This window comes from Onychostoma macrolepis, chromosome 25, assembly GCF_012432095.1.
Source record: "Onychostoma macrolepis isolate SWU-2019 chromosome 25, ASM1243209v1, whole genome shotgun sequence".
NCBI lineage: Eukaryota > Metazoa > Chordata > Actinopteri > Cypriniformes > Cyprinidae > Onychostoma > Onychostoma macrolepis.
In genome coordinates this window covers 5,146,548-5,166,995 of record NC_081179.1, presented here as the reverse complement: position 1 = coordinate 5,166,995, position 20,448 = coordinate 5,146,548, and the positions used below count along the sequence as shown (strand labels likewise).

The following is a 20,448-nucleotide window of genomic DNA, read 5'->3' as shown; positions in this document are numbered from 1 at the left end:
AAAAAATAAAAAATCTTTTGACTGAAAATATTTCCTCGGCCAAAGCCCATTCCACAGCCATACCTGACACACATCCAGTGTATGAGCCGTGTTTTTCTTCTCGTCTCCTAAAAATATTTAGGAGTACCTTCTAATCAATAATAAAAAATTCTGATAAAAAATTAGCCTTCTTAATCCGAGGTGACATTTGACTCGAAGTGATTTACAGGGGCATTTTCGTTTTACCTTTGTAAATGCATTTTTCTAATTTTATTAAATGTATGCAGTGTTCCTCTAGGATTTTTTCCAGCTGTGGTGGCAGGACTATTTCCCATGGACCACACCCCCTCCCCACCCAACAATCACCTGCACTCAGAATTTATTTTAACTAAAAAAGACAAGTATGTCTTTGAATAATTTAGTAAATAATAAAATAAGAACAAATAAATGAATGACAATCAATAGCACAAACAAAAATAATAAGATATGAATTAAATTATCAGTACTTAATTTTTTTCAGTTAGGTCTAACTATAATCTATAGTAGCAGGTTTATTTAGGCTGCTGTCTCTTTAAGACCTCATGCATGGATCTAATATGTTACACATGGCTCTATGCTTACTTTTCTTTTTAGGAGCTTTGTCCTCCTAATTTAATTAGGAGCACCTTCTGATCAATAATCAAAAATTCTGATCAAAAATTTGCCTTCCTATTCCAAGGTGACATTTGACTCCTTAAAGTGACTTACAGGGGCATTTTCTTTTTTGCAATGGCATCATTTTCATTTATGTCAAATTCAAAAATCTGTGTTTATAAGCTTTTTAAAATTTCTATTTAAAAAAATATATAATAAGAAGTAGAATAAGACAAATAAGTTACAATTATATGAAATTATTATTAATAAAAAATGTATTTGTACTACAGAGGTGGCACAGAAAAACACAAAAGTGGCTTGTAGGTACATTTTCAGATATTTAATGAGGCTCAGAGGTGCAATGAGTGCAATTAAATTCATAAATTCATGTGGAGATTGATGTTTTAAATATACAATTTTGAATACAGAAATATTAAATGATTTAAATAACTGAAATTATACAGTAGCCCCTCAACTGAAACAGCCAGCAGGTGAAGGTAAGTCACTGATTTTATCACTGAATCATTCATTCAATTGATTCGTTCGAACGGCTGATTCATTCAGGAATGAAGCAAGTGACTGTCTTTATGAATGGGTAATCATGAATCATCGACTCACTAGATTCATTCAAAAACGCACTTTCATTCATGAATCTGATTCACCACTGTGTTTGCTTTAAGAAATGCGCAGCAGATTAACATGAAAAATTACACATTTCACCATAAAATCATGTGAGGTGTTTCGTGTTTCACAATCACAGGGTAAAAGGCACACTGTATTGATAAATACTTTAGCTAAAAAAAAAAATTTAAAACAATTGATACTAATGTCTAAATTAATACTTGTTCAAATCAATCACTTTAGCAAAGTTTGTACTAGGCTGTTTTCTGCTTATTTTGATAAATAATGTTCAATAAATATACTGTCATTAAAATGTTAATATAAAAATATATTTTAAAATACAGAAACAAAATAAAAAGTAAAGATTCTGAAAGCATTGAAGGAGATTCCATAATAAGTTAATATAGATTTACAGTAGTAACAACAAATTTAATTTTATTATATGATATGATTAATATCATGTTTTTAAATATGATGGTTTCATTATAAACATTGTGATTATCTCTAAGGTGGACACCCAACATAATAGGCTATATGACTGAAAAAAAAGATTTGTTGGATTTACTCAATTGAATTATGGACATTGGTTCCACACATTTAGTTTGAATTCACAGTATCCTACACATTTATGTGGTTTCATTATAATACTTTTGTGTTAATCGGATGTGTTTTCAAAAAGTAATGTGTACATAGTCTTTTTAAGTTATCCTAACATAATTCAGTTATGTTAGCTTAACATTATTATTTTATTTTAGATATATGCTTCGATCATGTTAATTCGGTGCAATTAAATTAAGTTATCTTAACATAATTTTGATAACTTCACTAAAATCTTCTGTAAAGCCTTTATTTAATCGTTTGAACAATGTGTCATTTAAATGACATGTCTAAACAACATTTTGCTTTCAAAAACTTAGCATGAATAACTTCTCTGATGATTAAATGTAATAAAACTACATATTAGTTTTAATGAGACTAGTATTAAAAACAAAGACAACCACTGTTGTATGCATAACACATAGTGCACCAATATAATTAATGTTTTAATTACTGAAATGTATGTAAAAATAATGTTGACATACAGTATCTGATTCTGACCCTTACCCAAACTATAAACAATGTATCTTATTTATGCTAGATCATCCATTTGTCAAAGATTCAGCTTTCTAATCAATCAACTTTTGAGCCAGTCCAAAGAAGGGCGGAATTCAGACAAAAAGGGATTAAGAAACAAAAGAAGGCAAAGAGGAACAGTCTAAACAATGATGAGATCACAGTTTGCGCTCTGCAGTGGTGTCTTGCATGAAGGCTGTTGGAATTGTTCTGGGTTTATCATTTATAGTCTCAGCAGTCATTCAAAAAGCGGTCCATCTCACTGGTGGAGTTTAGATTTGAAATTTTGGGCCTTGATAGAGACAACAACAACTGAACAGGCTTTGCAACTCCACATGTACAGCAAATGTCACTGAAAAGAGAGAAAGAGCAGACATTAGTCATAAATAACAACAATTAATGATTTTAACTATTATAAGTAGTGTTGCACGATAAATCGCATGCGATATTTAATGCACATCTTGTGAGTAAAGCCGGTTCTGTAATCAGCGGTAAATCTCCATCATGTGCGTGCTTTCACATGGAGCAGCACTTGAATCAAGATTTTCAGTTTCAGTGGGCGGAGCATACATGAATATTAACTAGTTTCCCGGACATGCGCGTGAAACTGACAATTTCAGTTTACGCTCCTTGTATCTCAGCAGGTTTGATGGAATATTTTAAAATATTTTCAGCGTTGTGCAAACGTATGCCTATTTGTTCATCATTTTGTAACGGTTTATAATGTTTTTATTAATTGCACGTTTTGTGCAGTCGTCCCTGACTGAATGATAGCAAGCATTCTTTGTGTAATGTTAGGATAAGCACAGCAAACCTCAGCTAGTTGTATTGAATTCAGTTTGTTGTGCTGTAGCTTAGCTTGCAATGCTTTAAAACTGCTATTGTTATCTTTTGAGTGCAACAGCTGAAATAAACTTGTATCTGTGGACTAATCCTTTTTAATCTACCCTGGTGTGATTCTTCAAACTGTTTGACTTATATTTACTAAATGAACAGGAATCCAAGACCACACACATGGATGAAAGTGTTCCTTTAATACATAAGCAAAATTTTGGATTAAACAAATTTGTATGGACAAAAGTGTATAAAGTAGCCTATATTTGGTACACTGTAAATGAGAAAACAAATAGGCCTTCACGGCGTTTCATGGAATAGAATATGCAACTAATTTGATGTTAACAAAATGATTTTATTAACAGCAACTCTCTCTCTCTCTCTCTCTCTCTATATATATATATAATTTAATGTATGTCTGTATTATTATTTTTTTCTTTGCACTGGTAGCTCCTGTCACCAAGACAAATTCCTTGTGTATGTAAACACACTTGGCAATAAAGCTCTATCTGATTCTGATTAGCCTATATCACAGATGCAGGTCTGTGATGTCAGATTTCAATTTTTCCTCTTCAGTGTCATTTGATCTTTCAGAATTAATTCTAATATGCTGATTTGCTGCTCAAGAAACATTTCTGATTATTATTAGAGTTGAAAATTGTTGTGCTTAATGAAGTGTGGAAACCATTACACAGTAACAGGATTCCTTGATGAACTGAAAGTTCTACAGTATTTATTTGAAATAGAAATATTTTGTAACATTATAAATGTACTTACTGTCATTTTTAATTAAATGCATCCCTGTCAAACAAAAGCATACATTTCTTAAAAAATAATAATAAAATAAAATAATAATAATACTAAAACAACAACATAGTAATCCCAAAACCTTTGAATGGTAATGTCACTAGTCAAATGCCAGAATCAAGTTTAGAAATATGTCATTGTTGTTTTACCTCTCTTACATATGATCTTAGAATAACTTTATTATGTGTCATATTTTTATACAGCAGATCCAAAAAGGATATTTACATCACACTCTTTTCTCCTATGTAGTCTTGTTTTGGTGCATAAATCTTCTTAGTTTGTAACAAGAATTATATTAATCACATCCTCCATGACTAAATTTTGAGTGTGAATCATTATTGAATTCATATTTTTAAAAACAAAATGTCACTGTCTCAAATAATATCAAACTTCCACACCAACACGCATTATAGCAACATCTAGATATCAAAATATAGTCAAGGCCACAATCCAATCTTTATTCCACTTTATTTTTATAGAAAAGTGCCTCTATTTAAAGCCTAATTAATAATATATGTTTATTAAACTTTATGGCTTATAATGTTGTGCATCAAAATAGATCATGCATTTGTATAAATGATCATCATTGTGTATCATCCAAGTACAGTGCAACACATGGTCAAAGAACAGATGACAGAGAATAACATCAGTGTAGGTTGCAAAATTCTTCTTAGGCCACTGATATGGTGGTGAATGTTATTTCATTCATTGCCAGAGGATGACCGTTTTAAAACATAAAAGGTAACAGAAGATATAAATAATTGAAATGGTTGTTGGTTCACATGTCTATATCTGCACTACTATTGGAAATCAGTGTAGACATAATCATCCAGGTGTTCTGGGATTCTTGGTTTCACTGTGCAAGGGAAACCTTACACCTTTACTTGTGATCATCTTAATTTATGTTTGTACAAATGTTTAAATATTATATATGGGAAACATGAAAAAAAAAAAAAAGACAATTTCAGCAACTTTTTTTTTTCAGCAGTTAGTTCAGTTAGTTTATAACCAAACAACACGGAGAATGTTGAACAGAGTAAGTTAAGACATGGATCACACCCTATACAAAAATATGTCCACAGATACATTCATATAGGTTTATTTCATTTGTAGCAGACAATGCATTCAACAAGTTATAACAATTAATAAGACACAGTTTTAAAGCTTTGCGAGCAACAAATGAACAGCACAATTAACGAACTGAAATCAATGTATACAACTGGTTTGCAGTGATTTATCCTAACATTACACAAAGAATGTCTGCAATCATTCAGTCAGGGACGACTTGAAGGTTTGTGTGAACAAAATACTGCAAACTAATCAAAACTGTTACGAAATGTAGTTTAGGCATAGGTTCATGCAACGCTGTAAATATATTTACCTTTTTAAATATTCCATTAAACCTACTGAGATACAAGGAGCGTAAACTGAATTTGTCAGTTCCACGCGCATGTCCGGGAAACTCATTCATGTATGAAACTGAAAATCTCGGAAACCGAAAATCTCGTAACACCGGTCCTGGTTTTCAAAGCGCATGCGTAAATGTAAATGTGATGATATATTAAAATGACTTTCTTTGAAACATTATTCAATAATTAGAAAACCAAGACTACTTTTCCTTTGGTACGCAAAACTCAAATGATAGTGAAAGTCACATATACTTACAATTTGGTGTTGATTTAAGCAAATTATACAGACTAAATGAAACAAGTAACAGAGTAACAATAAATGTAGTAGTAATAGTTCTTCGGTCTTCTGATGAATCAGGATGTAGAAACATAGATGTCTTCAGATTCCCAGAGTCTCTTTGGTCACCTGACATCCGAGCAGGACATTCCCCGCACACACACACTGAGACAGATCGCCCACTGAAACACACACACACACTCAAATCATCAGTGTGTGTCAAAGAACTGAAGAGATCTGCTCAAACGTCTCTTGATGAACGCTGACTGAATGAATGTGGTCTGGAATGGAGATCTCACCTTTCTGAGAGCCGATCCATGACGCTGCCTTCATGGCCACAAACTGCCACTCCACCTGCTGCTCTATTTTACAGCCGTATAACCAGATCAGAGCCAGGAGAGTGGCCCATACTGACCCATCCACCTGTGTACAGACCATCATCCACTGCATTTGTTACTGGACACTGCACACAATCATCGCTGTCTTATTTCATCACATCTCTCACCTGTGCTGGTTTCTGATTGGTCAGCTCATCCTCCGTCTTCCCAAACAATCAGCCAGTGTGGCGTCCAGATCCCAGCAGCCGGACGCCTTTTGGAGAGACACAAGCTGGAGTAATGGGTCCTTTGGGGGCTCAGGAGCAGCTGTACAAACACATACACACACTTATATAAAGACAGGAAAGCCAACTGGAATTCACTTACTTGTGGCTTTTAAATCTCAATACTGTAACAGTATTAAATAATTAAGTGACAAATCTGACCTGATGTTCAACAAACACATTCAAAGTAGCATGTTTTTATTTACAGCCCGAATTCCGGAAATGTTGGGACTTTTTTAAAATTTGAATAAAATGAAAACTAAGAGACATTCAAATCACACAAGCCAATATTTTATTCACAATAGAACAGAGATAAAATAACAAATGTTTAAAATGAGAAATTTTACAATTTTATGCACAAAATGAGCTCATTTCAAATTTGATGCCTGCTACAGGACTCAAAATAGTTGGGATGGGGGCATGTTTACCATGGTGTAGCATCTCCTCTTTTCAAAACAGTTTGAAGACGTCTGGGCATCGAGGTTATGAGTTTCTGGAGTTTTGGTCTTGCCTGAAGAGTTTGTGGTCGTCCTTGACATTTGTTTTGCTTAATGATGCACCAAATGTTCTCTATAGGTGAAAGATCTGGACTGCAGGCAGGCCAATTCAGCACACGGACTCTTCTACTACGAAGCCATGCTGTTGTAATAGCTGTAGTACGTGGTTTTGCGTTGTCCTGCTGAAATACACAAGGCCTTCCTTGAAATAGACATCGTCTGGAGGGGAGCATATGTTGCTCTAAAACCATATACCATTTAGCATCCATAGTGCCTTCCAAAACATGCAAGCTGCCCAAACCGTATGCACTTATGCACCCCCATACCATCAGAGATGCTGGCTTTTGAACTGAACGCTGATAACATGCTGGAAGTTCTCCCTCCTCTTTAGCCCGGAGGACACGGCGTCCGTGATTTCCAACAAGAATATCAAATTTGGACCATAGAACACTTTTCCACTTTAAAACAGTCCATTTTAAATGAGCCTTGGCCCACTGGACACGACGGCATTTCTGGACCATGTTCACATATGGCCTCCTTTTTGCATGATAGAGCTTTAGTTGGCATCTGCAGATGGCACGGCGGATTGTGTTTACCGACAGTGGTTTCTGGAAGTATTCCTGGACCCATTTAATAATGTCAATGACAGAATCATGCCGATGAGTGATGCAGTGTCGTCTGAGGGCCCGAAGACCACGGGCATCCAACAAAGGTCTTCGGCCTTGTCCCTTACGCACAGAGATTTCTCCAGTTTTTCTGAACATTTTGATGTTGTTATGCACTGTAGATGATGAGATTTGCAAAGCCTTTGCAATTTGACGTTGAGGAACATTGTTTTTAAAGTATTCCACAATCTTTTTACGCACTCTTTCACAGATTGGAGAACCTCTGCCCATCTTTACTTCTGAGAGACTCTTGTCTCTCTAAGACATCCCTTTTATAGCTAATCATGTTACAGACCTGATGTCAATTAACTTAATTAGTTGCTAGATGTTCTCCCAGCTGAATCTTTTCAAAATTTCTTGCTTTTTCAGCCCTTTGTTGCCCCTGTGCCAACTTTTTTAAGACCTGTAGCAGGCATCAAATTAGAAATGAGCTCATTTAGTGGATAAAAGTGTAAAATTTCTCAGTTTAAACATTGTTCTCTATGTTCTATTGTGAATAAAATATTGGCTCATGTGATTTGAAAGTCTTTTACTTTTACTTTTATTCAAATAAAGAAAAAAACATCCCAACATTTCCGGAATTCGGGTTGTAAATGAGTAATTATTTGTTCATTTCAGATTTACAAATATCAAACTATTAGTTCTTGCATTCTGCCAATAAGCCTGCACAATATATTGAGATGGGTCGTGAATTAAATATATATATATATATGTCCACAAATGGTAGCTTTAGTAGGGTCTATGCTAACTAGAGATGTGTAAAAATGTGTCTTGGAACCTGGTATGAATCAAATCTAATCAACACTTTTTCATGGTATCTCTGGTCATGCGTTTTTGTATTCACTGCCATTATTTTGACCTGCTGATGATCATAAATGTAACAAATATGTGTGACGCGTGTCCCGAGCTCTCGTCAGCGTCGCCCTGGAAACGAACGAGGAACACCTGCACGTCATCAGCACGGGCTGGCCGGTCACAGCTGAGCCCAATTAAGCGCCAGCTTTATAGGCTGCCGAGTCACACACACGGGTGAGACATGTCTCCAGAAGACAACCTGATAATGTTCCTCTCATTTTGTCTGCAGAGAGCAGTGTGTGATCGGCCAGCCAGGATTCACCCGCACAGCACTGGACCCATCGCACCCAAGCACTCAGACCCACGGAGGACACAGGTTTCAGAGCACAGTTCGACCCACCCAGGACACATGGATTCACTCAAGTTTGCACAATAAACGCACCCTTCGGGGCCTTTACCGAGCCAAACTTGTCGTGTGATTCTTCCTCCCGTTACATATGATATAAACTTAACATGTTCAATGTGATGAATGAATTACAGCTGCAAGTTTCAATATCTCTTCTGTGACTCAAGACATCTTTTACACAAATTTGAATTAAACTGAATTAAACTATGTTTTCCCCAAGATGACATCTGGATCCACTCACATGCAACCTGATGAGGTCACATGACTACAATCTAGCATGAATCATTATCAATCATTTAGCATGGAATAATGCCTTTAACATACTATTTTTAAAGAATAGTATGTAGTATACAGAGTATAATCAGTACGTAGTGACCTAGTGAACTGGTATTCAATTCCAAGCATAACTCTTGCATCAATTAAATTTCATGTTTGGTAGTTAGTTAGTGTGTGTGTGTGAGAATATACCCCTTTGTTTGCATTCAGATTCTGCCTGTTGAGATTGCACAGCCCCTTCATTACTGTCTCTGTAAATGACAACAAACATTACCCATGAGGTGACTTTGCCTCAGTGTTTCAAACATAATTTAAAATACAAATATCTCGCACACAAATACGTCAATAATTGTGGATTAATTGCCTTACGTTTCAATATCCCAGTCATCTGTTTTGGTGCAAATGAAAAGACAGAATAAGAGAATTCGTGTATATAAGAATTCATTCATATGAAACTAAAACCACCAGTATAGGCTCAGTGGCGGGAAATCACTTAATGAGTGAGTTATGGAATCATTTAGGCTTTTCAACCGATTCATTCATGCTCATATTTATGAAAATGTCTATTGCTCTTGTGATATTACTTAATTATATGTTATATATCTTGAATTGTTTGGGGCAATTGTATTAATTTGGGTGAAATTTGAGACCGAGACAAGACCTTCAAAAAATGAACGGTCTTGAGTACTACAACACCACCAAGACACAAACAATGAGTTTTTTAAATCTGGAAAAATAACAACACAACAAATAAACTCAAACAAAACAACAAATCACATGTACTGTAGTAAATAGTCAAATTACAGTAAGAGTTGTTTGTCTTACCACATTCTTCCATCAGGGAACATAACTCATATGAACGTGAAAAACATTTGGTTTCACATCTTAATGAGGTGAACACATCAAATAGTCAAGCAACAGTAAAAGTGATTTATAATAAATCAGAGCACTAACTATGTGTCAGCACTCAACAAGGGTTCTTTCACAAATTATAAATAATTATATCATTTGTTTACAAAACTTAAATGATGAAAAACAGCATGACTAAGTTCAAGTTTAATTAACCTTTCATTGGTAAGGCCAGGACACATTAAGCCAACTTTAAAAAAACTAGCAGCGAAAAAAGCCGATGGTGTTGCGTCTGGATCAGAAAGCTGTGCTTGAAAACACCGCACAGACTACAGCCGACTGCAAACTTGCATAGTATACAAGTAAACAATTAAACAAAGCAGCGCTTTCGTACCATTTTGGAGTTATGTTGATGAGTTTCTTCATTTTAAACGGCTCATGTTGTTGTGAAAATATTCAGTCATCTTGATTTACTGGCTTGTTTTCATCTCCTTTGCTTTAATTCTTGTGCACTGACTCGTTTTCTAAACTGCTGCTCATCCAATCAGATTTCTCACTCTCACAGATGGCTCTGATGCTGATTCAACAAGCTGAATCGGGCAAACTGCTGCCGATGTGAGGCTGATGAGAGCAGACGTGTAGAACACAAACAAACTAGCCTGACAGATGCTCACCAACGGCCCGACAGCTGACTAAGTGACTATTGGCTTGGTGTGTCCCGGCCTGTAGTTTGTATCATTATACAAATAATAGACAGTTGTTTGTCTTACATGCTTCCATCAGGCAACATGCCTCATACGAATCTGAAAAACATTTGATTTAACATCTTGAGGTGAACACATGTAAACATCAAATAGTCAACTGACACTAAAAAAGATATATTTCCTCCTCTCCTGCTGCAAAACACTTGCTGTGGCTGGATGTGCTTAAATCTGCCACAAAGACGCTTTGTACTTAAATAACAGATTGTTGTCTTACCACAATTTGCTTGCATCAGGGCATCTGAAAAACATTTATTTTCACATCTTAATGTAAACATAAAATAGTCAAGTCACAGTAAAAGTGATTTTATACACACAACAGCACTAACTGTATGTCGGCACTCTTCTCTGCAGCAGGGGTCCTTTCACAGTCTGTCTGCTGTCTTTATTCACAGCAATGAAGGCTGTATGAACACTGCTCACTCCTGCCTGAACACTGAGCTCCACCATCCTGCTCCTGATGCCCTCAACACCTGCAGCACCGGACCTCTCCTCCTGCTCCAGAGAACGGATCAGGGTCCGAGCCGCCAGCCGGTGAATGGACAACCTGCAGAAACATGGAGGAAATGTGTTGAATTAGAAAAACAAACAGTTGATGTCACTCCAATTCAATGTGTTTCTATGTGGTACCCTGTTTCTTCAGTTGGTTTGAGGCAGAAGTGGAGCTGGTTTGTTAATGGTTGATCTTTAAGACTGTATTTGACTGTCACTGTTCCCTCAGAGCCTCCTGAACTCTATGAGACAGTGAAAAGGCAGATTTTTATGATCTAAATGAAAGACACTGGTCTTTAATTGTCATTAAAGAAACACATGCTACATCATCTCACCCATGGGCGTAACCACCTTATACTTTTTAAATAAAAATAGCGATTTTTGGAGATTTTTAATTTTTTACTTGGCCACACCTTAGGCCCGTGACCTCTCACGTTTGCTCTCAATCATGCCAATAGGTGCGTTCGACTTTAAGCGGCGCTGCGCAGAATGGTCAGTGACATCAAGTACCGCGAGAGCGATTTGAATGCTCCGTCTGCTCTCTTATCGCTCTCGCGGTACTTTGATGTCATACACTGACCAATCTGCGCAGCGCCGCTTAAAGTGGAACGCGCCTAATGAGTCTGCGCAGTGAACACACATCAGTACATCTGCCATTCAGACATGATGACACAGCACCATTTCATTATAAGCATCAAGATGGTGGAGAAAAAATATGATTACATCAGTGCATGAACATCTTGTTTTAACCACAGACACAAAAGTTATGCCACAATTCATGCACAATCATGTCAGCCAGATACTGAGAGACACAGTGCATCATCGTGTCATGTGTGCTGCGATGCAGTATTTTGTATTTAGTAATAGAAAAGAAAAAAGAAAAGAAAGTGACCCATACTTGGAATTTGTGATTCAGAATTTACTGATTCAAATGCGTCCAGTAGAGTTACAAGTAGACCTAAGCATTTCCTAATTTCACTTCAGATTTTTTTTGTTATAGGCCTACTTCATCTTTTGTTATTTTTTATACTGTCATCATTTGTAAAGTAGATATATATTTACTTTCCTTTACCTTTACCAAATTTACCTGTATTTACTTTCTTTTCATATTTGGCGACTTTTTTTGAAAAATGGAGACTTTTGAGGGTGGTTCTAGAGATTTCTGAGGGAGGGGTTTGGCAACACTGCTCAGTCCGACTGTCGCTGGTGCTTAAATGAAATGAAGGTAGGAGCTAACAGAAAGAAGCAGGACGAACAGGCGGACATTCATTTTTTCAGACGGTAACAGAGGCGCGGGAAGTGGGGGTGCTGAGGGTGCTTTTTTCTGTGGGCAACTGTTTAATTGTTGGGAATATAAAAATAAAAAAAATCGGAGTGTCTAAGTGCAAATAGCCATGTTGTTGGCAGAGGTTATTTACACTAATTCCACCCACAAACGTATTATTGCGATAGTCACATTAGCAAAAGACGATTATCACTCATTAGATTCAGTGGCCCCGGGGGTAAAGCGTGTGTTACGTTTCTTTAGACACGATCGACCGGGGTTCGAATCTGCATTTTGGCGAACTTTTTTTTCTCCCTTTTTAAATTTCAAATCACATCAGAAAAGCATTCATTTTTCAATAAAAATGAAGGAAATAATCAAAAAGTTGAACATAAAGTATCGGGTAGGTGTAGGGAGGGCTTTTGTCCTAATAATTTGAAATAAAATTAAAAAATTACACTCAATAAGTTATTGCATACTATTTTATAATGTATTACAATGCAGAGGTGCAGATTGCCACTATTTGCAATAAGTAATGTTTTTCTCTAATAATGTTTTTCACCACAATTAATCATACCCTTTTATTCAATACTTGCAATAAGTAATTAGCAGAATCATGCTATTTTAACAAGGGGGTGTTCACATTTGGACCCCCCCAATCACTATACCATGGTTACGCCCTTGATCTCACCTCTCCTTTAAGTTGGGCATAAATGAGTGCCCTTTGACCCTGGAAGAGCACACTGATGGGTGGAGACAGTGTGTCAACAGTAACACCGTCTGGAAGGATCCAATCCACAGAGATATTAACCACAGCGGGCTGCAGCGCAAACCTGAGCGACTGCATCACCTGATATAGTTTGAAGAGAAAGAGAAACCATTGAGACATTTGACCAGGAAACATTTGTGTCTGTGAAATCCAGTGGAGAGCTTTACTTTGGGCTGCATGCGGTCGCTGTCTGTGATGAACTGAGCGTGACCAGATCCCTCCCTGGCCATTCCTGTGATGAGGGCGGCACTCGCACCCTCACCAATCCCGAATGAGAAACACCTGAAGACACAATAAACTCTGTTACTGTTAGTGATGAAGATATGAATGATGGACAGATCAAACCCAGCAGACCTTTACCTGTGAGAGTGAGCGTGACTTTTCACCAGATCCAGCACCTCTTTAGTGTTTCCCACCTCTCCATCAGTGAAGATGAACAGCTGAAGAGAACGCAATAGTTTATATCAGACATAAATAAATAAAGTTTTGGTACCCTTGTGGCATAAAGCCTGTGATCATTAAAATACACACAAAATTTGTTTTTTAAAAACATACAACCCCAGGGCTCGCAAAATCGCTAGCCCGACGTCCCGGGGCTATTGTGTTTTCCAGTCGGGCTACCAAAATGTATCACTGCCTGCCTGACGGGCTACCTTAAATACAGACCTCCCGCGGGTCCTTAAAAACTCTGAAAGTGAGTTGTATCAAAATTAAGGCCATAAAAAGTTTTAAATACGTTAAATGGTGGAAGAAATGTCCTAATTATAATTTCAAGAGGTCTTACAGTTGGGGACGGAAAGACAAGAGTCGTGATACGGCAGGATTAAACTTCAAAAGGCAATGACGTCATTGAATAAATCATGAGCGATGCACGTTTCAAGTCAAAACGCGGCGCGAATGTCTTTATGTGAATGTATCTGAAGGTAACCGACTGTCCTCAGAAACGTGTCATTGGAATTTTAATTTCATTTTACCTATAATTCCTGATAAACCAGCGTTTATGAGCGCGGAGCTGCTTTGTGTACAGCGTTTCCGGGGAAACCGCAATATTTCAGCGCTCCTAAAGCGCCACCTCGTGGCAGAGAGTGAATCTGCATTTCCAAATAGCCTTTCTTACTGTTTATGGTCAGATCAATGCAAATATCAACTCATGTTTTTACGCAGCAAACACAGAGTTGTAAATGAGAAAGAAGTTGATGTGCCTTCTAAAAATCGAAACAATTAAGACAGTAATATTTATACGTTTTAAATTAACATAATAATTTATATGCTTGATTGATCCCTTTTCATAAAAACAGTCTATAGCCTGAAACGCTGTTGTATAAGATTTTTGTTTTTGTGAAAACCTGTATCTGAACTGTAAATCATGTAATTTTATGGCTCAAAACTGTGTTACCATAGACATTGTCCAACCCCGCTCATTCTGTGTTCATTTTACTTGTGCAGCTCTTAAAATGGGTCATAAATTGCCTTAAATATATTTTTAAAAATTCTGCAGATACCCTGTAAATAGTGAATAAAATTCCTTCCTTCATATTTATTGATATTTGTGTATTGAAAATATTTTTGATTGACATTTAAACTCCTATCTGATTTTCTATATAAAAAATAATAATAATAATAATAAAATAAAATAGTAATTTTTTAATTTGGGCTAGTTAAATTAATTTTCAGGCTACCAAAATCTGAAGAGTACCTGCCCGAAGGGCTACCAGGGATTCTGAAATTTTGCGAGCCCTGAACCCCTTACAGACACATTAGAGATTGCTATTGGCTAGTGAATTGTTTATTAATAATATATACACATTTTTAATTATCGGTATCAGATGATACACTTTTCTGTTTGGCCAATAATTGTCAGAAGAACACCAGTCTTCATTAGTTTACTGTCTAATAAATTATTTGACAGAACTGTTAAAAAAGAAAGTAAAAACTATGAAAAAGTATTAGTATAAATGCATGTATTCTGTCTGTCCATGTGAACTGGATGTCAACAGGACAGTTCTGTCAATGGACACTCAAAGCGACAAACTAATTTGTGCTACATTTAGTTGGCCACTTTGTCATATTCATGTCACATTCACTGTGTTATGCATGCAAAATTGCCATTACTTGGTTTTTATTTGAGAAAATATTATTCCCAGTGAGTACAGATTTACCAGATAACACAATTTACAGAATGCACTGCTGGTTACTTCTTTTTTATTAATGATTTTGACTATTTTTTATTTGTGAAAAATATTATAATAGCATACATATTTTATTGCAGCAATTATTATGCATGTTATGAATGTGTTATTTATTATCTTTCTATTGGCTGTTGAACACCCTGTTCTCTAAGACATCGGCCAACAAAAAATCTGTATCAGTTCATCATTAAATATTTTTGTGTAAATTTTTTGAGTTTCCTTTATCCATCGCTCTCTGTCTGTATCAGTGAAAAAAGTTTTCAAGTGTAACAGCCACAGGCTTCCTGTTTAAACAATCTGTATATAATGTATTTATTTACAGTAAATAATTCAGGTGCACAGTGAGGTGTTGTACCTGTCTGGGGTGATCGGGGTAACAGCGTTGACTGTAGATGTGTTTTAGAGGCTCTAATATCTCTGTGCCGCCCATGTCTGCTCGCATTTCCTTCACTCTCTTCAGAGCCTCATCCATAGTGTCCTGATTGTACTCAACACTCTGACTGCAAAGACACAGAAAAACATCTCATCTCCTCTGACACATTTCAAAACTGAATATCTATGAATGAAGATCTAGACACTAACGGGAAAAAGGACTCAAAATCAGAGCCAAATCCATAGATATTGAAGTAGCATCCCACGGGCAGACTCTTCAACAGTAACAGCAGAGTGTCCTACAGAGAGACATGGATAGAAAGTGAAAGTGAGATCAAAACTATTTACTTCTTAATGCAAATTGGTTTTTATTGTGTACAAAGAAAAAAGGGTTAGTCTCTGTAATCTTTCACCCAAATCACACTTTTTCCTTAGTAAATATGTCCCCCTCAGATATGTCATGAAATAGGAGTAAAATTGGATGTGTGCCGAGTCTAAATGTGTCTCATCTGAATACATTTTTAAAAAAATGTTGTTTTGAACATTAAATCTTACCTTTGCACTTTCAATGCACATCTGTGCTCCTTTCCCTTGATGCATCATGCTGTCCATACTGCCTGATCTGTCAATCACAAAAACAAACTCGCCTCGAGTTGCCAGTGATTTCATCACTTCCTCTGGGAACTCTGGGTACAAACTTATCATGACCACTGGGTCCCTCATCAGAGAACCTGAAAAAGAGAGAAAGAGTCAGTAACAGCTTAATCACTCAATCCCATAATCCCAGTGATCTGCAGGTCCTACCTGGCAGGGCGGTGGTCACTCCTGCCTCCACTATAGCAGAGGGCTGATGGGTATCCTGATAGTACACAAACAGCTCAACGTCCTTATCAAACATGTGACCAGGACTCAGATTCACCTACACACACAAACAACACATGCATAAACCTGCTCTGCTCACACATCCAGATAAACACATGAAGACACACAGTACCGTAGCCTGAGTGTGATCAGAGTGGAGGAACACTAGAGGATCCAGAGTGCAGTTGGACTCTAGTTTGGAGATGGGCTTGGAGAGCTCACATGAACACTGAGAGTCAGCGTGTAGGAACAGCTCCTGATGAAATCTCTGAGACTATACCAGCAGCTGAACCTGACACAGACACAGAGAGTGTTAGAATCAGCTTCTCTGCTCTAATAAAGTGTGTGTCAGAGCTGCTGTAGGACCTGCTGGTGTGTATCGGGGGTTGAGGACAGCCGGCAGACAGAAGCGCAGCGAGTGGTCGGCCTGCACAGCGAGCTCGGTGACGTAGATGATGGTGACGGCAGCGTTCTGACCGCCGACAGACACCCGACACTCAGTCTGAACACATCAGGACTCTCTGCGCTCTCTTCCAACAGAAACGCCTGCTGACCCGAACTCACAGCGTCATCATACTGATCCCTCGCCTGCAGGATACGGTTTTGTTAAATGGTGATGTGTAGCATGAATATCTAAATAAATGTTCTGTGGGTTTGTATCTGGACTCACGGTTTCTCTGTCCTGCACCTCTGCCACAATCTCCTGCTCTCCGATCTTGGCACTGAAGTGGCAGACAGCAGCATCAGCAGGCAGAGGGAGGACGAACAAGGCCTCCAGGGGGCGCTCTTCCTCATTCACATACTGCAGAGTGGAGGAGACTGTGGCTACATGATCCTGAACCAGAACCTCCACTGAGATGCTCTTCAGAGGCACTGAGTCACACAAACCAACACAAAAACATCAGAAACACTGCAGAACAAGACCACAAATGCTCCTCACATGGGTCAATGCAATCGGTCAATACATTTTGTCCGATTGCATTTTTTTTTCAGTTAAAAATTGGTTTAAATGCATTAAAAAGATGCCATATATATGAAGTTCCTCTCCCATGTATGTACTCATTTTTAATTTAAAAAAAACATTAATTTTTCACGGGCTGCATTTTTCACACACATCTCTTTAAATAGATTTTTAATAATATAAGGTATTTGTGTCATTTGGAGCACCACTCATCATGTGGTGCGACCAATAATAGCAATAACTGCATTCAATTAATTAATTATAATTTAATTAATAATTAAATTATAAATATGAATCACTGCTACAGTATGCTAATGTGAGTGCTATTTTTAAAAACATTTTTATCAGTTTTATGCAATTTACAGGGAAAATAAGTCTGCTAAATACATTTAAGAAGGCAACTCTGAAATTATAGAACAAAATTATGAAGTCATTATTTACAAAAACTCAAAAGAAATGCAAATACTTGGTTTCTAAACAATTTATTTACTGAGAACATTTAAAAAAAATTAATTAAGCATGTTAAGGAGATGATTTAATTTTAATATAAATCATGGTCGTACCACATGATATTTTTTAAGGCTATGGCCAATTCATCTAGATGAAAAAAAAAGCTCAAATTACTTAATTTAAAAATTTTATATGAATTTATGTGTACACAAAATTCTTAATGTTTGAACAATTACAATAGATTTTATTTTTTGTATTTTAAAATTGGCCTATCGAAAATTCTTATACTGTACGCCAATGCAGTGGCGGAGACAGGATGTTTTCATAGGGGTGGCCAGGGAGGGGCCAGCAACCAGTCTGGGGTGGCACAGAAATCTTCCTTATTTCAATAGAAAAATGTGATTGACTATAAAGTATTGGACTGTTTTAGTGCCTAAAACACAACTGAATACAATTAATTTCTACCAAATTGTAATTTAGATATTTGTGAATTAGATCAAGTAATGCTGAGTGAATATGACAACGTGTATTATTCCTCACCTCCAGGTATTTTAATAAAGGGGACCACTATAGCTTTATTACTCAGTCAGCTTGGTTCTGGTTCTCAAAACCCCCAAAAGCTTGTTCTCCATCATTGCATACTCATTGATGACACATGCAGATAGTGATAAGAATTGGTTAATAAAAAATAAATGCTAACATAACTAACTAACCCTATATCAAAAACATCTCAGCTCTCCTACATATTACAAATGTTTAGTTTAGGAAACAGAACAGCAAACATGTGAATTCATACCTGGTTCATTTTTCTCAGACACAAGACCGCAGATCTCCATTCTGCCGCTCCGTTAGATGAAATGGCGATTTTACTTCAAATCGAAAGTGAAACTCAAACACCGACACAACTACCTTTATATTTGCCTTAAATATTCACAGATCGACTCATTAAATGAGTAAACCTGTGTTTCTGAACGTTTCTAATGCGGCCAAAGATGATTTCCCGAAGTCGCAGAATCACCGATGTGTCAGCAGGGGGTGGGGCACTATTTGTAGTTCGTTAAAGTTGGCAAGATATTCACAGATCCGACTTTTCCGGATTAATAACTCACAAATGACGCCTCTTTTCATTCGTAGTGATGTAGTAAACAAGCTACAAGCGTGTTTTCCTTAAAACAAGCTTTCCTCCGCTCTGTACAAAATACATTGATCTCAACGCGCTGGCGGCTGAGAGACAAGGGTCCGTCTGCAAAGTAGTGATGGGAAGTTCGGATCATTTTACTGACTCGGACCTTTGAGTCTCGTTCAGCAAAATGAACGAATCTTTTTTCGAGTCATTTCGTTCATTTTAGCAAAATATAATTAAAATGTTACGTGCTATTTCCCTAACACATCTACTACTTATGCAAACGTTGATCACACTACAAACAATACAAACTATAATGCTATAAGAAACAGAAAAGATTAATTCATCGTTTACCTGGGTCTTGATTAGCTCACCTCACCTCTTATCTGACTAGTCATCAGGTTTGAGTCGTTCGTTCATCACGTGACAGCCTCATACACTAATCTATGCAGTCAGAGCCGGAAAGAGAATTGATTAGTTCGCCTCCCGAGTCATCGGGTTTGAGTCGTTCGTTCATCACGTGACAGCCTCATACACTAATCTATGCAGTCAGAGCCGGAAAGAGAATTGATTAGTTCACCTCCCGAGTCTTCGGGTTTGAGTCGTTCGTTCTTTTGTCACGTGACCACTTGCCGGATCAGTAAAATACTATAAAGTAAAACTGTATTTTTTGTATGTTGGATCATATTTAAGAATTATCATAAAATTATCAAAATATGTGTAATAAGCATTTTCCTAGAAACAAAAATGGTCTGTTCATTTCTGTTACTATGTTTTTGTTACTGTTTCTTGAGGATCTGTGTTATTTTATAAATAAATAAAACCCTGTTATAAATAAAATATTGATTGATTTGTCCTTTCACTGTCTTTGTCTATCAATAAACATATAACTATATAATAAAAAAAATCCAAGCCTAAAATTACAAAGCACTTATAGTTTGTTCATTTTTACCCCAATTTTGACTTTGCTGGTATAATTGTTTTCCCTAGGCAGACTTGACATATTGGTCTAATATTTGTATAAGAAGATTGGTCAAAAAGGACACAATGACATAAAGTGAAAGCAAATAACATTTTGAATATGAATGATTAATGTTAGTTTAAAATATTAAGGTTATGATCTGGCTCTGTGGCTTTAGTATATTTTAATTTTCTTGTATTTTTTATTTAAATTGTTTTAATTCATTTTGGAATAGTTATCCTCTTTGCTAAAGCTTTTCTGGCACAAAATAAACAATAAAAAACAATTCAAGAGTGTGTACACAGTGTTAATGTCTAAAGTGTCATATGTTATAAAAGTATAGTAAGTAACACTATAGTCATATATATACATATATATAACTCAAAAGACATAAATACAACAAGGTGTAGTATTTTATGAAGATTAGACTCGAAAAAAATTAAATTAAATTAAAACATAACCAACTCTTTATTATCTTTATTA

The 20,448-nt window shown here is 36.5% G+C and overlaps 1 pseudogene; it reads right to left on the bottom strand.

The window, feature by feature from the left end:
- Positions 1-4,531: 4,531 nt before the first annotated feature.
- LOC131534836 (von Willebrand factor A domain-containing protein 5A-like) lies at positions 4,532-19,398 on the bottom strand (annotated as a pseudogene).
- Positions 19,399-20,448: the final 1,050 nt, after the last annotated feature.